Source organism: Pristiophorus japonicus, chromosome 5 (assembly GCF_044704955.1).
Source record: "Pristiophorus japonicus isolate sPriJap1 chromosome 5, sPriJap1.hap1, whole genome shotgun sequence".
Lineage (NCBI taxonomy): Eukaryota > Metazoa > Chordata > Chondrichthyes > Pristiophoridae > Pristiophorus > Pristiophorus japonicus.
Window position 1 is genome coordinate 205439953 of NC_091981.1, and position 20235 is coordinate 205460187.

The window sequence follows — 20235 nt, forward strand, 5'->3', positions numbered from 1 at the left end:
CAGCAACCAAGTTCAAGGCACCGTGGCTGGCTCTGTTGCATAGGAGGGCAGGAAAAAGAGTGGGAGAACGATAATGATAGGGGATTCAATTGTAAGGGGAATAGATAGGCGTTTCTGCAGCCGCAACCGAGACTTCAGGATGGTATATTGTCTCCCTGGTGCAAGGGTCAAGGATGTCTCTGAGCGTGTGCAGGACATTCTAAAAAGGGAGGGAGAACAGCCAGTTGTCATGGTGCACATTGGTACCAACGACATAGGTAAAAAAAGGGATGAGGTCCTACGAAACGAATTTAAGGAGCTAGGAGCTAAATTAAAAAGTAGGACCTCAAAAGTAGTAATCTCAGGATTGCTACCAGTGCCACGTGCTAGTCAGAGTAGGAATCGCAGGATAGCGGAGATGAATACGTGGCTTGAGCAGTGGTGCAGCAGGGAGGGATTCAAATTCCTGGGGCATTGGAAACGGTTCTGGGGGAGGTGGGACCAGTACAAACCAGACGGTCTGCACCTGGGCAGGACAGGAACCAATGTCCTAGGGGGAGTGTTTGCTAGTGCTGTTGGGGAGGAGTTAAACTAATATGGCAGGGGGATGGGAACCAATGCAGTGAGACAGAGGGAAACAAAAAGGAGACAAAAGCAAAAGACAGAAAGGAGATGAGTAAAAGTGGAGGGCAGAGAAACCCAAGGCAAAGAACAAAAAGGGTCACTGTACAGCAAAATTCTAAAAGGACAAAGGGTGTTAAAAAAACAAACCTGAAGGCTTTGTGTCTTAATGCAAGGAGTATCCGTAATAAAGTGAATTAACTGTGCAAATAGGTGTGAACAAATATGATGTGATTGGGATTACAGAGACGTGGCTCCAGGATGATCAGGGCTGGGAACTCAACATCCAGGGGTATTCAACATTCAGGAAGGATAGAATAAAAGGAAAAGGAGGTGGGGTAGCATTGCTGGTTAAGGAGGAGATGAATGCAATAGTTAGGAAGGACATTAGCTTGGATGATGTGGAATCGAAATGGGTAGAGCTGCAGAACACCAAAGGGCAAAAAATGTTAGTGGGAGTTGTGTACAGACCTCCAAACAGTAGTAGTGACGTTGGGGAGGGCATCAAACAGGAAATTAGGGGTGCATGCAATAAAGGTGCAGCAGTTATAATGGGTGACTTTAATATGCACATAGATTGGGCTAACCAAACTGGAAGCAATACGGTGGAGGAGAATTTCCTGGCGTGCATAAGGGATGGTTTTCTGGACCAATATGTCGAGGAGCCAACTAGGGGGGAGGCCATCTTAGACTGGGTGTTGTGTAATGAGAGAGGATTAATTAGCAATCTCGTTGTGCGAGGCCCCTTGGGGAAGAGTGACCATAATATGGTGGAATTCTGCATTAGGATGGAGAATGAAACAGTTAATTCAGAGACCATGGTCCAGAACTTAAAGAAGGCTAACTTTGAAGGTATGAGGCGTGAATTGGCTAGGATAGATTGGCAAATGATACTTAAGGGGTTGACTGTGGATGGGCAATGGCAGACATTTAGAGACCGCATGGATGAACTACAATTGTACATTCCTGTCCGACATAAAAATAAAAAAGGGAAGGTGGCTCAACCGTGGCTATCAAGGGAAATCAGGGATAGTATTAAAGCCAAGGAAGTGGCATACAAATTGGCCAGAAATAGCAGCGAACCCGGGGACTGGGAGAAATTTAGAACTTAGCAGAGGAGGACAAAGGGTTTGATTAGGGCAGGGAAAATGGAGTACGAGAAGAAGCTTGCAGGGTACATTAAGACGGATTGCAAAAGTTTCTATAGATATGTAAAGAGAAAAAGGTTAGTAAAGACAAACGTAGGTCCCCTGCAGTCAGAATCATGGGAAGTCATAACAGGGAACAAAGAAATGGCAGACCAATTGAACAAGTACTTTGGTTCGGTATTCACTAAGGAGGACACAAACAACCTTCCGGATATAAAAGGGGTCAGATGGTCTAGTAAGGAGGAGGAACTGAGGGAAATCCTTATTAGTCGGGAAATTGTGTTGGGGAAATTGATGGGATTGAAGGCCGATAAATCCCCAGGGCCTGATGGACTGCATCCCAGAGTACTTAAGGAGGTGGCCTTGGAAATAGCGGATACATTGACAGTCATTTTCCAGCATTCCATTGACTCTGGATCAGTTCCTATGGAGTGGAGGGTAGCCAATGTAACCCCACTTTTTAAAAAAAGGAGGGAGCGAGAAAGCAGGGAATTACAGACCGGTCAGCCTAACCTCAGTAGTGGGTAAAATGATGGAATCAATTATTAAGGATGTCATAGCAGTGCATTTGGAAAGAGGTGACATGATAGGTCCAAGTCAGCATGGATTTGTGAAAGGGAAATCAAGCTTGACAAATCTTCTAGAATTTTTTGAGGATGTTTCCAGTAGAGTGGACAAGGGAGAACCAGTTGATGTGGTATATTTGGACTTTCAGAAGGCTTTCGACAAGGTCCCACACAAGAGATTAATGTGCAAAGTTAAAGCACATGGGATTGGGGGCAGTGTGCTGACATGGATTGAGAACTGGTTGTCAGACAGGAAGCAAAGAGGAAGAGTAAATGGGTACTTTTCAGAATGGCAGGCAGTGACTAGTGGGGTACCGCAAGGTTCTGTGCTGGGGCCCCAGCTGTTTACACTGTACATTAATGATTTAGACGAGGGGATTAAATGTAGTATCTCCAAATTTGCCGATGACACTAAGTTGGGTGGCAGTGTGAACTGCGAGGAGGATGCTATGAGGCTGCAGAGTGATTTGGATATTTTAGGTGAGTGGGCAAATGCATGGCAGATGAAGTATAATGTGGATAAATGTGAGGTTATCCACTTTGGTGGTAAAAACAGAGAGACAGACTATTATCTGAATGGTGACAGATTAGGAAAAGGAGGTGCAACGAGACCTGGGTGTCATGGTACATCAGTCATTGAAGGTTGGCATGTAGGTACTGCAGGCAGTTAAGAAAGCAAATGGCATGTTGGCCTTCGTAGCGAGGGGATTTGAGTACAGGGGCAGGGAGGTGTTGCTACAGTTGTACAGGGCATTGATGAGGCCACACCTTGAGTATTGTGTACAGTTTTGGTCAACTAACTTGAAGGACATTCTTGCTATTGAGGGAGTGCAGCGAAGGTTCACCAGACTGATTCCCGGGACGGCGGGACTGACCTATCAAGAAAGACTGGATCAACTGAGCTTATATTCACTGGGGTTCAGAAGAATGAGGGGGGACCTCATGGAAACGTTTAAAATTCTGACGCGTTTAGACAGGTTAGATGCAGGAAGAATGTTCCCAATGTTGGGGAAGTCCAGAACCAGGGGACACAGTCTAAGGATAAGGCGTAAGCCATTTAGGACCGAGATGAGGAGAAACTTCTTCACCAAGAGAGTGGTGAACCTGTGGAATTCTCTACCACAGAAAGTTGTTGAGGCCAATTCACTAAATATATTCAAAAAGGAGTTAGATGAAATCCTTACTACTAGGGGGATCAAGGGGTATGGCGAGAAAGCAAGAATGGGGTACTGAAGTTGCATGTTCAGCCATGAACTCATTGAATGGCGGTGCAGGCTAGAAGGGCCGAATGGCCTACTCCTGCACCTATTTTCTATGTTTCTATATTTTCTATGTTAAGTCTGCTGACTTGAGTCAAAGATGTCAGTGGTCAGTAGGGTGATTGGGATGGGAGTGAGGTTGGTGAGGTTAACCCAAACAGGTGTGCTGGGCGGGAAGGATGGGGAGAGTAAAGGATAGGGCATTTGGAATTGTTTCTCATAAAATGAATGCTGTGATGGGCCCTTTGGAGAATACCCAAAAGGGATTCAAGCCTGGAACGGTGGCAGCAGAGTAGGAAGGCAGATAAATCATGATGGTGGGAAGTAGGAAGGGGAGCAGATAAAGTATCTAGGAGGGGAGAAATGAAAGTTGACTGACTGGGTGACGGGAAGGGAAGGCAAGGTGACAGGAGTGAAAGGTCCGAGAGGCCAAGAGGAAAAAATGAGATAGAAGTAAAAGGGCTCAGGTCCAAAGGGATAGGTGAAATGCACACTCCAATGGGCACAGAGACAAATATGATTACATAGGCATGGCAGAGATTAGAAGTGAGGATATTCTGCTTTATCCCCAACTTCTCTTCTTTTGTCGCCTTGTCTTTTTGCCAGGTCATGGCGCTAGACTAGAAACCAGCAATTTATTGTTAACATTTCTAAATGCATTAAAAATAAATTACTGCTTTTCAACTTGGTGTTTGGAAAGATGTATTTTGCAGTTCATATGACTTTAAAAAATGATTACTGGTTTCTACCACCAGCATTCAAAACAAAAAAAATATTTTTAAATGCACATGCACCATCATTCACTAATAGCACTATATGCGGTTTAAGAGACAAATTCTTAATTGCCAACTTTTTGTTACATTATTGTTTGGGCATGAGTAGCACTGGCACCAAGGACATGCAGGGAGTGAGTGGACTATGCATGGGAGTTTCTCATGCTCTTGTTCAACCTCACTCACATGTTCCCAATCCTGTTTCCAACCCAGTTCCAATGCCTTGTCTGGGCCTTGCATTCACAGGTGTTCTCCATCCACCAACACCTTCTCAACAGCAGCCCACCCACTCCAGCTGCTGCTTGCCACACAAGGCACAACTCCAAACCCACGTCAAACCTACACCACTCCCTCCGGTCTCCTACTCCTGCTTTTTACAATGTTTCCATTCATCTCAGCCCCAAGCACACACTCTGCCAGTTCCAGCACTAAATTGGGAACCAGCAATCTTTTTCCTCCACACTACTTACCCGAAATGAAAAAACAAAAATGACACACAGAATAATCAGAAGAACCAAAACAATACCGCAGACGAGAAAAACAGGAAAGGACAAGGAAAACAGAGGACAGAATAATAATATGGCAATAATACAAAAAACACAAGTAACATATATAGTATTTTCTCCAAGTCACTGAACATTGACATGGGAGATTTACAAATTTTGGCCTTGATTTTAAAGTCCCTTCTCCACAACGGACAGGAAAGGGTCAGGTTAAAATCTTGAAAACTGAAATCCTGCTTCTAACCCACCGGCCACTATAATATTAAACATCTATTCAGGCCTGCTAAAAGCAGACGGGGCCTTACTTAACATGAAAAAGTCAGAGTCCAACACAACATTAACGTCAACCCAGGTAATTCTGTACTGACTGCTGCCTGTCAGCAGAACCTCGGCAGGAGGAGACAAAGATGCCAAGGTAAGTTTGTGGGCCAGAAGAAGCAAGATTTCTCCCCCAAGGCCCTTGAACGTTCCGCGCACTGACTGCCAGGGACTATTCCAACAGGTCCCTGGTTGTAGCCTATTGCTGCCAAAATTTCCACTTCCACCTGCTGACCAGTTTTATTTAAATGAGGCCCTGCCGTTGAGATCGGCAACTTCACCAGCTGCACCATCTGCTCGCTGGCTCTCAAACATCGTTCCTGTCACCTGGGTAGAAATCTTGTATCTCTAATGATGTTGCACAGGAGAAGTCAATCTGTACAGCATTGGAAAAAGTTTTCTCAATGTTCCCAAGAATATATATATATAAAATTGGTACGTGGGTCATGTGCTCCATCGAAAACATTTTCTATGAGGATTCCTATGTTAAGTTGTCCAAGCTCACCCATTAAGTTTCCATGACATCATCAGGTGGCGCTGTAATAGGAATTTCAATGTTAAATTGTGACTTGTATATCAAGTCAGAGTGCTCTGGAGCCCATTAACCCTGTGCTAAGCATCCCTTTAGCTCCATCTGCTGCTATAAATTACAATTTCTGCTAAAAATAATTAAACAGAATTCTTTCTATCAACCTCTGGTTCCTGCTGTTAGTTTTTTTTAATACTGTCTGGCTCTTATACATGACCCAGTTCCTGTTAGTTGATTTTTCTCCCCCAAATTCAACACTCTTTTAAAGTCCTGATTTAAAAAAAAATGTCTGGTGTGACATTTGCATTGAGTAGTCTCCAAGTGCTCAATGCTATAGAAGTCCATGTTGAGGATGCTGATGTAAAGGATGACGTCACTTTCTGCATCTGTGAAGTTAATGCAAACAAAAGTGTCATAGCCTTTGACAAGGATTAAAATCTAGACTTTCCATCATCAATGCCAAAGAGGATAGTAACTGTGCACAATGGTGTTCAGAGAGTGGAAGCTGCTGGCTAAACTTCCTAAAACTGTATTCAACATGAACTGGCTAACAGCCTGTGAAATCAAACTATTAACAAAATAGTGAGAAAGGCCATGAGTCTTGTGAAACAAACTCTGGTAGGTCCAACACTGCTGCTGCTTTGGGGAAAAGGAAAGGGAGATGGTTATTGGGACGTTGAGCCTTGAATTAGTGGTTTGAACATCCTTCCTTATCTTTATTTCTTCCTCGCCCCCTCCACCTCCCTACAACTCAAATAACTTTTTAAAATGTGTCCTTGCTTCTCCCTGTCTGGTTGGCTGCCCCGAAGCAAGGCAGAGAACAGGGCCAGCTGGATCAGGACCCAAGGAAGATGTGGAGCATCCAACTCCACTTGCTACTGCTGTTCATCTGGTTTCACTGTGCACATTACCCACTCTGACCTTTATTTGCAGTCCTGCTGTTCTTTTCTTCATACTTCTCTCGTCTGGCTAGCTGCTGCCTCCAAGTGTGAAGGAAAGTAGCCTGGCTAGCTCAGGGCTTGTAGAGGCCTGGTGCTGCTGTTCTGGCTTCTTCTGAAGACCCTTTGCTGTGACCTCCAGCCACATTGTTGTGAAGATCTAGCCAACTATTACTTAGCATTATATATGACATGCCCAAAAAGTGTGGACAAATAAAGTTACTCTCGAGTTCTATAGTGGTAACAGAAAAAAATTAAAGAAAGGAAAAGGAATATGCAACTGCACTGCTAGTAGGAGCATATTTCAATGCCAACAGAAAAAAAATGTGATTGCAAGCAAGCAATCAACAGACAATGCACAGTAAAAACACTAATGTTGATCAACAATAACCCAAAAAAGAAGGGAGGGGGGCGGGTGAAATCCTCATCAAGGTAAACAAGTGTGGACAATAGACAGATTAAGTAAATGGGCAAAACTGTGGCAAATGGAGTTCAATGTGAAGAAGTGTGAGGTTATCCACTTTGAACTTCAGAAAGATACACCTGGAGTATTTTCTACATGTTGAGAAATAGGAACTGTAGAGGAGCAGAGAGATTTGGCTGTACATGTACACAAATCACTAAAAGCTAGTAGACAGGTACAAAAAGAAATCAAAGGGCTAATGGAGTGTTGACCTTTATCCGGCGGTCTGGAATCAAAGAAGTGGAAGTTATGCTTCAGTTCTAGAGCCATGGTCAGACCCCATCTCGAGTACTGCATTCATTTCTGGGCACAACACCTCAGGAAGGATACATTTGACCTTAAGAGGGGGCTGTTGCGAAGATTCATCAGGTTAAATTATGAGGACAGGTTATATAAACTTGGCTTGTATTCCCTCGAGTATAGAAGATTGAGCTGTGTGATTATCGAGGGGGTTCAGGCAGAGTAAAGAGAAACTATTTCCTCTGGTGGGGATCTAGAACAAGGGGCAACAATCTTAAAATTAGAGCCAGGTATTTAGGAATGAAATCAGGAATTACTTCTTCACACAAAGGGTAGTAAAAATCTCCCCAAATTGCTGTGAATGCTGTTTGAAGTGAAACTTTCAAGACTGAGGTGGCTTGATTTTTGTTCGGTAAGAATACAGATCAAAGACAGGTAAATAGCCATGATCTAACTGAATAATGGAACAGGTTCGAGGGGCTAAGGGGCTCGAACCATTCCTGTTCCTAGGAGAGGTGGCACAAATCTAAAGCAACAGGGAGTCAGCCATTCAGGAAACAAACATAGGATGGAATGATGGGTTAAAGGTTAGGATTTTAAACTAAATAGAGGAGAGGATTCAGGCAAGCGGTAATTTAAAGTCAAAGAGAAAGTAGAAGGCAGGTACCAATAGGGACAATAATAACCAGGGTGTGACAGGAAGGGACAGAGCGTATAAACATTTGCATCAGAAAGTGGGATCAGAATAGGGAAAAATGGTAAAAAGACAAAATGAAAAGCTCTTTATCTGAATGCACGCAGCATTCGTAACAAGATAATGAGTTGTTGGCACAAATAGAAATAAATGGGTATGATCGGATAGCCATTACTGAGATGTGGTTGCAAGGTAACCAAGGCGGGGAATTGAATATTCAGGGGTATTTCACAAGGATAGACAGAAAGGAAAAGGAGATGGGTAGTTCTGTTAATAAAGGATGAGATCAGTGCAATAGTTTGGGCAGAGATAAGAAATAATGGGAAGAAGTCACTGGTGGGTGTAGCCTATAGGCCTCTTAACAGTAGCTACACTGTAGGACAGAGTATAAATCAAGAAATAATGGAGGCTTGTAAGAAGGGTACTGCAATAATCATGGGCGATTTTAATCATCATATTGATTGGACAAATCAAATTGGCCAAGGTAGCCTTGAGGACGAGTTCATAGAGTATATTCAGGATGGTTTCGGAGAACAATACATTGTGGAACCAACCAGAGAGCAGGCTATCTTAGAACTGTGTAATAAGATCAGATTAATTAATGATCTCTTAGTAAAGGATCCTCTAGGAAAGAATGATCATAGCATGGTAGAATTTCAATTTGGGGGTGAGAAAGTTGGGTCTCAAACCAGTGTTCTGAACCTAAATAAAGGCAATTACAAAAGGTATGAAGGCAGAGTTGGCTAAAGTGGACTGGAAAAATAGATTAGATGTAGGACAGTAGATAAGCAGCTATTTCATAACACTCAGCAAAAATATATTCCACTGAGAAAGAAAGACTCTAAGAGAAGGATGAACCATCCATGGCTAACTAAGGAAGTAAAGGATGGTATCAAATTGAAAACAAAGGTAATGAATTGTTGGCACATAGAATGTTGAAGATTAGTGGTAAGCCAGAGGATTGGAAAATGTTAGAAAACAGCAAAAGACGACTAAAAAAAAGATTGAGAGTAAACTAGCAAGAAATATTAAAAAAAGACAGTAAGAGCTTCTACAGGTATATAAAAAGGAAGAGAGTAGTTAAAGTAAACATTGGTCCCTTAGAGGATGAGACTGGGGAATTAATAATGGGAAACAGGGAGATAGCAGAGACTGAACAAATATTTTGTATCAGTCTTCATGGAAGAAGACACTAAAAGCATCCCAATAATAGATAATCTAGCGGTTATGGGGAGAGGGAACTTAAAACAATCACTAGAGAAAAAATACTCAGTAAAATTATGGGATTAAAGGTGGACAAGTCTCTTGGACCTGATGGCCCGCATCGTAGGGTCTTAAAAGAAGTGGCTGCAGAGATAGTGGATGCATTGGTTGCTAGCTTCCAAAATTTCCCTGGCTTCTGGACACGTCCCAGCAGATTGGAAAGCTGCAAATGTAACGCCCCATTCAAGAAAAGGAGACGACAGAAAACAGGAAACTAGACCAGTTAGCCTAGCATCTGTCATTGGGAAAATGCTGGAGTGCATTATTAAGGAAGTAGTAGCAGGACATTTAGAAAATCATAATAGTCAAGCAGAGTGAGCATGGTTTTATGAAAGTGAAATCATGTTTAACAAATTTGCTGGAGTTTTTTTTTTGAGGATGCAACGAGCAGGGTAGATAAAGGGGAACCAGTAGATGTTGTGCACTTGGATTTCCAGAAGGCATTCGGTAAGGTGCCACATAAAAGTTACTGCACAAGATAAGAGCTCAAGGGTTGAGGGTAATACAGTAGCATGGATAGAGGATTGGCTAACTAACAGAAAACAAAGTCGGGATAAATGGGTCATTTTCAAGTTGGCAAACTAACTAGTGAGGTGCCAGAGGGATCAGTGCTGGGGCCTCAACTATTTACAATCTATATTAATGACTTGGATGAAGGGGCCGAATGTAATGCGGCCAAATTTGCTGATGACAAAGATTGGTGGGAAAGCAAGTTGTGAAGACGCAAAGGGATAGAGATAGGCTAAGTGAATGGGCAAAAATTTGGCAGATGGAGTATAATGTGGGAAAATGTGAGGTTACCCACTATGGTAGGAAAAATAAAAAAGCTAATTATTATTTAAATGGAGAGATTACAAAATGCTACAGTACAGTGGGATCTGTGTACATGAAACACAAAAAGTTAGCATGCAGGTACAGCAAGTAATTAGGAAGGCAAATGAAATGTTGGCCTTTATTGCAAGGGGGGGATGGAGTATAAAAGTAGGGAAGTCCTGCTGCAACTGCACAGGGCATTGGCGAGACCGACACCTGGAATACTGCGTACAGTTTTGGCCTCCTTATTTAAGGAAGGATATACTTGCATTGGAGGCAGTTCAGAGAAGAGGGGTTTGTCTTATGAAGAAAGGTTGAGCATGTTGGGTCTATACTCATTGGAGTTTAGAAGAATGAGGGGTGATCTTATTGAAACATAGAAGATTCTGAGGGGACTTGACAGGGTAGAAGCAGAGAGGATGTTTCCCCTTCACAGGGGAATCTAGAACTAGGGGGTATAGTTTCAGAATAACGGGTGGCCCATTTAAAACAGAAATGAGGAGGAATTTCTTCTCTCAGAGGGTTGTGAATCTTTGGAAAATCTCTACCCCAGAGAGCTATGGAGGCTGGGTCATTGAATATATTGAAGGTGGAGATAAGACAGATTTTTGAACGATAAGGGAGTCAAGGATTATGGGGAGCGGGCAGGGAAGTGGAGTTGAGGCCAAGATCAGATCAGCCATGACCTTGTTGAATGGCGGAGCAGGCTCGAGGCTAGCATTTAAAGAATTAATACATAATTTACAACAAATATATATTCCTTTAAGGCACGAAAACTCCACGGGAAAAGTGGTCCAACCATGGCCAACAAGCGAAGTTAAACATAGTTTTAGATCAAAAGAGGCTAATAATGTTGCCAAAAAGGGCAGTAAAAAGCCCAAGGATCGGAAGGATTTTAGAATTTAGCAAAGGAGGGCCAAGAAATTGATGTGGTGTATTTGGATTTTCAGAAGGCATTCGATAAGGTGCCACACAAGAGGTTATTAAACAAAATTAGGACTCATGGGATTGGGGGTAATATGCTAGCGTGGATTGAGGATTGGTTAACGGACTGAAAAGAGAGTAGGAATAAAAGGGTCATTTACGGGTTGACTGGCTGTAACTAGTAGGGTGCTGCAAGGATCGGTGCTTGGGTCCCAGCTATTCATAGGCTATCAGGCCTTGGGGATTTATCTGCCTTCAATCCCATCAATTTCCCTAACACAATTTCCTGACTAATAAGGATTTCCTTCAGTTACTGCTTCCCGTTAGATCCTCGGTCCCCTAGTATTTCCAGAAGGTTATTCATGTCTTCGTGTTTTCCTTAGTGAAGACAGAACCAAAGTATTTGTTCAACTGGTGCAACGAGACCTGGGTATTATGGTACATCAGTCATTGAAAGTTGGCATGCAGGTACAGCAGGCGGTGAAGGCGGCAAATGGTATGTTGGCCTTCATAGCTAGAGGATGAGTATAGGAGCAGGGAGGTCTTGATGCAGTTGTACAGGGGCTTGGTGAGGCCTCACCTGGAATATTGTGTTCAGTTTTGGTCTCCTAATCTGAGGAAGGACGTTCTTGCTATTGAGGGAGTGCAGCGAAGGTTCACCAGACCGATTCCCAAGATGGCAGGACTGACATATGAGGAGAGACTGGATGGACTGGGCCTGTATTCACTGGAGTTTAGAAGGATGAGAGGGGATCTCAGAAACATAAAATTCTGATGGGACTGGACAGGTTAGATGCAGGAGGAATGTTCCCGATGTTGGGGAAGACCAGAACCAGGGGTCACAGTCTAAGGATAAGGGGTAAGCCATTTAGGACCGAGCTGAGAAACTTCTTCACTCAGAATTGTGAACTTGTGGAATTCTCTACCGCAGAGAGCTGTTGATGCCAGTTCGTTGGATATATTCAAGAACGAATTAGATATGGCCCTTATGGCTAAAGGGATCAAGGGGTATGGAGAGAAAGCAGGAAAGGGATACTGAGGTGAATAATCAGCCATGATCTTATTGAATGATGGTGCAGGCTCGAAGGGCCGAATGGCCTTCTCCTGCACCTATTTTCTATGTTTCTAGAAATAGCCCCCAGCCTGACATCGGGCAGCCAGAAAGTTTATAAAGGTCTACAACTGAGGCAACTGGGATCCCTTCAAGTGAAAAAATGTAACATTGGGTTTTAAACCTCTGATAAACAACAAAGATCTGGGTTGTGGGGGCGATGGCAAGAGTTCATAAGTTATCCCCACTGTGCCACCAGTTGTTGTAATTTACAATTACAATGATAGGCAACTCCTGTTTACATCAGGGGCTAGATTTTCCACTAGGGGACCATCGTTCAAAAAAAATGGGCCTTGGTCCAGCGGTGTAGGACATCTCAGCCTTACTGATTGCTGGTAGATGGCCCATTTTTTGGGGCTATTTTCCACTTGGCCTTAGCCTGGCGATGTGGAATAGACTACCTCATTTTCGGCGATGTCACGTTCGCCCACCGAAAACGGAAGTCCCCCCCCAAAAAAGCTTGCTTAGCAATGGCCTTGTGCGCATGAGTTTTTCTTTCGGCCGATTTTTTTTAAAACCGCATTTCGGGAGGTCAGGGGTCTTCACACATGCTCAGAAGGCAGGGGGAGGGGCTAGAGAGAGAGAGGAAGGCAGTGTTGAGAGAGTTGTTTTTTTTTAAAAAAGAGTTTGAGAGTTTATTGTTGATATTGAAAGTTTACAGTTTATAGTTTAATTAACAGTTTGAGTAATTGATTAATAGTGTGATTATTATAAATGTCTGAAATGATGCCGGATTCTGAGAGGAAAAGGGCGAAGCCTTTCAATGACGAGGCCAATGAGGCCTTAGTAAATGCGGTCGAGTCACGGTGGACGATTTGACTCACGGTGTACATGGCAAGTCCCCACCCCATGTATATCGTAAAATATGGGTAGAGATCGCTGTGGTGGCGTCCTTGGCGTCCCATGAATCGAGGGGATCTGACCAGTACCGTAAGCGCTGGAATAGTTTGGTTTTACTGCTTATATTTTATATTTTACAGATGCATGCAGATTTTTATTAGAACAATGAATCGCCTGCATTGTATGTAATTCTTTAATGTTTTACTTAAATCATGTTAACAGTAAATTGCAAATAATTAAAAAATTAATGTAATGTTTGACTTTTGTGTGTAAATTATTTTTATAGCAATGAGTGTCCTGCGTTTAATTAAACTTGGACATTCTATTGTATTAAATAACAATCCTTGACCGAAATTATTTGTCATTCTTAAATGTGTTACGTGAACCAGCAGCATAAACATTTGAAACGTCAAATATTACCTAGTCCAGTAGCTTATGCCAAGTCATGCCATGCTCTATTCTCGTTTGCAGATGTCTATCAATAAGGCCGAGCAAAGGCTGACTACGGGGGGGGGACGACACAGCATTACTCAGCTGCAGCCCTGGACTGCAATTGAGGAGCGTGTGGCCGTGCTGGTTGAACCCAGCCATGCATCTCATGAGTAATTTGTAATTTGTCGCACTGTGTTAAAAACAATACTAAAAACTTATGTAACTGATCTAATGTCCTGTAATTAAAATACACCATTAAAAACATTAAAAGCTTGATGTTACTGATCTAATGTCCTGTAAGTAAAATGCTCTACTTCTAATGTGCTTATGATGAACTAAGGATGTCATTATGCATGCATGCATCCATAAGAAGCATGGCGCAGTCCCTCAAATCAAGGATGACTTGCTTCCATGTCAAAAAGCTCATGTGTTTCAATGAAGGACCTAAAATTCCAGGTCCCGAACATAAATCTTGAAGGGTGTAAGAATGCCGGTGCATGGATTTAAAAAAAAACGTGGTGGCGGCCGTTGCACACCAGCCACCACACGGGCTTGACAGAGCTAGGTCTTGGTCCAGTGGATTAACCAAGATGACGAGAGACCAGCTCTGCTGCATGGACCCTAGTGCGCACACATACTGCAGTGTGGGCTAGTCCATTCTGCCCCTGGGCCCCTCGCCTCTTCTGGGCCCCAATCACGTCCCTTTACAATCTCTCGCCCCGACCTTGCAGGGATTGCAGCAATTACAGCTTTCTGGGGTAGTTGATAGTCTCTTGATAATGTTCATTGTTAGGTTCTAATGAGATATGTAAAAAGATCGTGTGTTTTTAAGGTAAATCTGATACACTGGTAGTGGTGCAGTCGGCACCAGGACCGTTATCAACCCCAACCCCATCTGTTGTGCTGGATGAAGAACCTGATGAGGAGCCAGAAAGAGGTGTGTTTCCCAAGATGTATTTCGAGGAGCAAGAGCAGGAGCAGGATCGGGAGGATGAGGAGGAGTTGGAGCTCCAGCACGAGGAAGCCGTTGATGTGGGGGGGGGGGGGGGGGGAAAGGGAAGAAAGAGAATGAACCTGCAGTCATCTCAATTGAGCGTGATGAGGCACCGGGACCAAGCGGTGTGCAGCTGGTGACGCCAAGGCATGACATTTTGCACACGCCGACCCCATGGAGTTAGCACAGCAGACCTTGGAGGCGATTCGGGAGCAGATTGCCGCAACCAATGCCCTTCGGCATGTGTTCCTGGCTAGACACGGCGCTGCAGCCCAAGGTGTGTATGGAGGACACAGTTCCTCCTGACTCGGAAGAGGAGCCTCAGGATTCGGCTTCCACTCCGTCGTCACCACCACAGCAGGAAGTCTGCACACCAGCTTTGTTTTGGTCTGCCGGGACCAAAACGGGCGGATGGGGTTAAAACATGTGGTGGGAAAGGACCTGGAGGGAAACATGGCCGCAGGTGAGGGGGTGGGTTTGTTTTTCAAATTATTTGTTAATTTTTTTTAAAGTTCGTTTCGTTCCTTCATGGTTGTTTGGGGTGGGTGGGAGGGGGAAAGAGGGCGTTGATAAAATATTTTCAATAACTTGTGTTAAATAAAATTTTTTATTGAGTTTAACAATTGTTGTGCCTTCTCTGTTAGGTTAAGCATAACATTTTAACAAATTGTTCTGCATTAGTTGAACATTGTATTATTTTGTTACAAGAAAGTTTACTTAAGTTAAGCATTAATGCAAATGTCAGGCCACTGCAGGCAAGGCAGAAACGTAACTATGCACATGCGACTTTTGCTTAACTATAAATATAAATGTGATTATCCACAATGAAAGGTCATGAAAAGCGTTCGTAAATGAGCTGCTGGCGCAATAGCTTAGCATCCAGGTAACTCGCACTGGGGACTGGTCTTCGGGGAGGGCGGGGGGGAACCAGGGCTAGATCGCCAGGCTGATTGCCCTCCCCATGGTCCTCAGCAGCCTCCTATTCCGCCTCTTGCTCTCCTCCTTCTGGAAGTGGACCTGCAGCCCCATCTGGCATTAGTCGTCCTCTCCTTATAGCTGGCTTATGAAGCATGCAACACACCACAATGTGGTACTGTAGGTGCTGTATATTCACGCCTGTTTACTGTGATGTCTGTAACACTCTTATGCCACACTGAATGGACCCTTATACTGCAGACACCTTACCAGTACACCAGAGGGTGCTGCTGCTAGAGACCTAGGGGTTGCATTCACACGGCAGATAACCCAGTATAAAAGGGAACTCTCAGCTTGTTGTCGGGACTCAGGAGCTGCAAATAAGGGACTACAGGTCTACACAGTTTAAGTATCATACCCTGCCTCATCGAGTCATTACTAAAGGTGCCCACATACACTACAATAGGCTGCCACCAGAATGGTCCAGGCATCTGAAGCGTTGCTTTAGGACTCCAATTGTCTTTTCGATGATGTTGTGTATCGCTATGTGGCTTTCATTGTAACGTTTTTCTACTTCAGTGACGGGATTACGCAGAGGGGTCATCAGCTAACTGGCAAGGCCATATCCCTTATCCCCCAGCATCCAACCGTGACCTTCTGGCTGACTGAGAAACAGGTCAGGGATAGCACTCTCACATAGGATGTACGCATCAGGGATGCTGCCAGAAATTGTAGCATTTACTGTCATAATCATTTGTTTCTGGTCGACAACAAGTTGCACATTTAGGGAGTGGAATCTCTTTCTGTTACGAAAACATCTCCGCGTTCTTTAAGGGGGCTTTCAGGGCAATGTGCGTGCAATCTATTGCTCCCTGCACCTTGGGAAAGTCTGCTATTCTGGAGAAACCCAAAGCCTTCCTGGTCTGTGCCTCCCTGGTCATAGGGAAGCTTATAAAGTCCAGCCTGCGAGCATAAAGGGCTTCAGTCACCTGCCGAATACAGCAGTGTGTGGCATGCTGAGATATATGACAGATGTTTCCAGCTGAGGCCAGTAAAGATCCCGAAGCGTAGAAGGCTAGGGCTGTAGTAACCTTCACCTCAATGGACAGTGCGGTTCTGATAGTGCTGGAAGGTTGAAGATCCCCCTTGATGAGCTGGCAAATTTCATCGATGACCTCCTTTCAGAAACACATCCTCCCTAGGCACACGTTTTCAGACTTGAGGTAAGATTGCATTTCTTTGTACTTTCGTTGGCTGTTCGCTCGCCTCCTCTGTCTGTCTACGCATTTTTCTGCCACCTCTTCGCTTGATCCTTTTAGAAACTAGCTTGTGAGCAGTTACGATTAATGGCGCAGAAAGCATAGGCCCCATCACTGTCAATAATTATTTTCAAATGCTATAAATGAACTAAAGAACATGAATCTATTCAACTACTCTATCTATTCCAGCCCCAGTCTAACTATAATTAGTTTCACTAGGTATAAATGAACTTTTCACTAAAAAATGCCTTATCCACTAGAATACTATTAGTAAGATTAAATATAATTAAAAATCTTGAGATGTATCTATGCAGGACCCATAAATTGCAACCATCTAAATCAAGATTTTTTGGCCGTCTGCCCCTTCCTCCAATCTTCAAAACGGTGCCCATAGTGCCCATTTCCTTCTGTAAAGCCCAGGAAAAGCAACTATTTCTCAGCAATGTTTTCGGCCTTCCATCAGCCCGGCGAAATGCCGAAAGTTGAGATGGACCTTGTGTGGGCGATCAGCTCGACGAAGTGAGCCGAAACTCAGGGGCTTATTTTTACGGCGATCTTTCTGGCTTAGTTTCCACTTTTTCTTCAAAATGGGCAATAGAGGTCCTTTTTGGGCGATATATGGGCCATAGATGGGCGATGTGAAGTGGAAAGTCTAGCCGCAAAAGTTTATAGCTTCTCATTAGCCCCATGTACATAATGATTCTTTTTTTTTAAAAAAGTCAAATGTTGACATATAAACCAGGTTTCAAAAGCATGACACAGGAAGTTGAAATTTGTGTAAACCAATGCAAGATTTAAAAAAATATATATACTCAGTAGTGTCCTTTACCACTGAGCCCAAGAATGTAAGAAATAAGAGGAGTAGGCCATTTGGTCCCTCGAGCTTGCTCCACCATTCATTATCATGGCTGATCTGATCATGGACTCAGCTCCACTTCCCTGCCCGCTCCCCATAACCGTATACTCCCTTCTCACTCAAAAATCTGTCTCTCTCCACCTTAAATATATTCAATGACACAGCCTCCACAGCTCTCTCGGGTAGAGAATTCCATAGATTTACAACCCTCAGAAGAAATTTCTCATCAGTTTTAAATGGGCGGCCCTTATTCTAAGTTTATGTCCCCTAGTTTTAGTTTCCCCTATGAATGTAAATATCCTCTCTGCATCCACTTTGTCGAGCCCTCTCATTATCTGCCAAGTTTCAATAAGATCACCTCTCATTCTTCTGAACTCCAATGTGTATAGGCCCAACCTACTCAAGCTACCCTCATAAGTCAACCCCCTCATCTCCGGAATCAACCTAGTGAACCTTCCCTGAACAGCCTCCAATGCAAATATGTCTTTCCTTAAATAGAGACCAAAACTGCACGCAGTACTCCAGATGTGGCCTCACCAGTAGCCTAGCCTGTAGAGTTGTAGCAGGACTTCTGCTTTTATAATCTATCCTCTTTGCAATAAAAGGCCAACATTCCATTTGCCTTCCTGATTACTTGCTGTACCTGTATACTAACCTTTCATGCACAAGGACCCCCCAGGTCTCTCTGTACTGCAGCACTTTGCAATTTTTCACCATTTAAATTGTAATTTGCTTTTCTATTATTTCTGCCAATAACCTCACATTTTCCCACATTTTTCTCCATCTGCCAAATTTTTGACCACTTAGCCTGTTTATAACCTTTTGCAGATTGTGTGTGCCCTCCTCACAATTTGCTTTCCCACCCATCTTTGCATCATCAGCAAACTTGGCTACATTATATTAATGACTTGGATAAAGGGGCTGAGTGTAGAGATTGTAAATAGTTGAGGACCAACACTGATCCCTGCGACACCCCACTGGTTACTGTTTGCCAACTGGAAAATTACCCATTTATCCCGACTCTCTGGCTAGCCAATAGAAAACAATCCTCTATCCATGCTAATATATTACCCCCAACCCAGTGAGTTTTTATCTTGTGCAGTAACCTTTTGTGTCACCTTATCGAATGCCTTCTGGAAATCCAAATACACCACATCCACTGATTCCCCCTTATCCACCCTGCTCGTTACATCCTCAAAAAACTCCAGCAAATGTGTCAAACATGATTTCCCTTTCATAAAACCATGCTGACTCTGCTTGATGGAATCATGCTTTACCAAATGTCCTGGTAGTGCTCCCTTAATAATGGACTCCAGTATTTTCCCAACAGATGATAGGCTAACTGGTCTATAGTTTCCTGCTTTTTGTCTGCCTCCTTTTTTTTTTTAAAATAGGGGCATTACATTTGCGGTTTTCCAATCTGCTGGGACCGCCCCAGAATCCAGGGAATTTTGGTAGATCCACTATCTCTGCAGCTACTTCTCTTAAGATCCTAGAATGCAAGGCATCAGGTCCAGGGGACTTGGCCGCCTTTAGTCCCATTATTTTTCCTAGTACTACTTCATTAATGATAGGGATTGTATTAAGTTCCTCCCTACCTATAGCCCTTTGATTATCCACTATTGGGATGTTTTTAGTGTCTTCTACTGTGAAGTGTCATCTTTTGGATGAGATATTAAACTGTCTGCTCTCTCAGGTGCACATAAATGATCCTTTGGCACTAATTGAAGAGGAGCAGGGGAGTTCTCCTGGTATCTTAGCCAACACTTATCCTTCAACCAACCTTACCAACAAAGAAATTATCTGGTCATTTTTCTCATTGCTGTGTGTGGCCCAAGCTTTGCACAAATTGGCTGCTGTGTTTCTGTACATTATGACAATGATTTCAAAAGCAATTTATTGGCTTTGAGACATCCTGAGGCTGGGAAAGGCACTATACAAACACATGTTCTTCCTTTCTTTCAGTTGATCTCCCTGGCATTGCAAACAGAAAGTCAGGGATATGATCTTAATCTTACCTACCTTGGCTGACTTCTTGTTTCTCAGTCTCTCGAGTCTTCCTTTCTGTTATACATTTAATGTACCTGGACAATACACAAGTACAATGGTGCGCCACAGAGGGCGCTGTGGTGGGAGACCTGAAAGTACAGCGAAGGTTCACCAGATTGATTCCCGGGATGGCAGGACTGACATATGAGAGACTAGATCAACTGGAGTTTAGAAGAATGAGGGGGGATCTCATAGAAACATAAAATTCTGACGGGACTGGACAGATTAGAGGCAGGAAGAATGTTCCCATTGCTGGGGAGTTCTAAAACCAGGGGTCACAAGATGTAAGCCATTTAGATGAGGAGAAACTTCTTCACTCAGAGAGTGGTTAACCTGTGGAACTCTCTACTGTAGAAAGTTGTTGACGCCAGTTCGTTAGATATATTCAAAAGGGAGTTCGATATGGCCCTTACGGCCAAAGGGATCAAGGGGTATGAAGAGAAAGCAGGAAAGGGGTACCGAGGTCGAATGATAAGTCATGATTTTATTGAATAGCGGTGCAGGCTCGAATGGCTTGCTCCTGCATCTAATTTCTATGTTTCTATGATACCAGAATTAAGATTTTAACCATCAAGAAAGACTGAACAGGCTGAGACTCTTTTCTCTAGAAAAGGGAGTGGTGATGTAATAGATGTCTTTAAAATTATGAAGGGGTTTGATAGGATAGAGAGAGAGATGTTTCCACTTGTGGGTAATCCAAAACTAGGCGTCATAAATAGAAGATAGCCACCAATAAATCCAATAAGGA

General features: G+C 43.4%; 1 protein-coding gene across 7 annotated transcripts in view; it reads right to left on the minus strand.

Moving 5' to 3' along the window:
• dazl (deleted in azoospermia-like) overlaps positions 1–20235 on the minus strand; it is a 160051-nt gene that overhangs the window by 12352 nt on the left and 127464 nt on the right. The window lies entirely within an intron of this gene.